Below are 742 nucleotides of genomic sequence, written 5' to 3'. Positions count from 1 at the left end.
GAAGAGAGTCTTGGATTTCACAGATTCTGAAGAAAATGAAGAGAAAGCCTCTGAATACAGAGGATCTGAAATTGTTGAAGTTGTTCTTGCAGCACAGTCCTCACCTATAAACTGTGAGGAGAGCAAAGTTGTTACCCTTTGGGGGACTGAATAATCTCGACAATACTTGTTATCTTAATAGTATACTTCAGGTATTATATTTTTGTCCTGGTTTTAAATCTAGAGTGAAGCATTTAGTGAATATTATTTCAAAGAAGATAGAAGCTCTAAAGGATGAAACCAATCAAAAATATAAGGGAAGTTGCAAAGAAGTTTATTTGGCAAGTAATGAACTGATATACAATTTACAGTCCTTAATTATTTCAGTTGAACAGCTTCAGGCTAGTTTTCTCTTAAATCCAGAGAAATATGCTGATGAACTTGCTACTCAGCCAAGGCAACTGCTTAACACACGCAGGGAACTCACCCCTATGTATGAAAGATATCTACAGCATGATGCACAGGAGGTATTACAGTGTATTTTGGGAAACATTCAAGAAACATGCCAACTCCTAAAAAACGAAGAAGTAAAAAATGTGTCAGAATTATCTGCAAAGGTAGAAGAAAATCCTCATTAGAAAGAATTAGTGGTATTAACATCGTGGAGATTAACAATATGAGGCATTCTGAAGACTATAAAGAAAAAAAATCCCAAAAGGAAATGGGAAAAGAAAAAGTGACACTGAATTTGGTAACATAAAGA

General features: G+C 34.8%; 1 pseudogene across 1 annotated transcript; it reads left to right on the top strand.

Moving 5' to 3' along the window:
- The first annotated feature begins 7 nt into the window (after positions 1 to 7).
- Positions 8 to 617, top strand: LOC103584784 (annotated as a pseudogene). The gene has a single exon (XR_550019.1). The product of XR_550019.1 is annotated as a ubiquitin carboxyl-terminal hydrolase 1 pseudogene (transcript).
- The last annotated feature ends 125 nt before the right edge of the window (positions 618 to 742 follow it).

Source organism: Galeopterus variegatus, unplaced genomic scaffold, assembly GCF_000696425.1.
Source record: "Galeopterus variegatus unplaced genomic scaffold, G_variegatus-3.0.2 Scaffold109657, whole genome shotgun sequence".
NCBI classification, from domain to species: domain Eukaryota; kingdom Metazoa; phylum Chordata; class Mammalia; order Dermoptera; family Cynocephalidae; genus Galeopterus; species Galeopterus variegatus.
The sequence above is the reverse complement of the archived record's forward strand: the minus strand, read 5'-3'. Positions and strand labels throughout refer to the sequence as shown.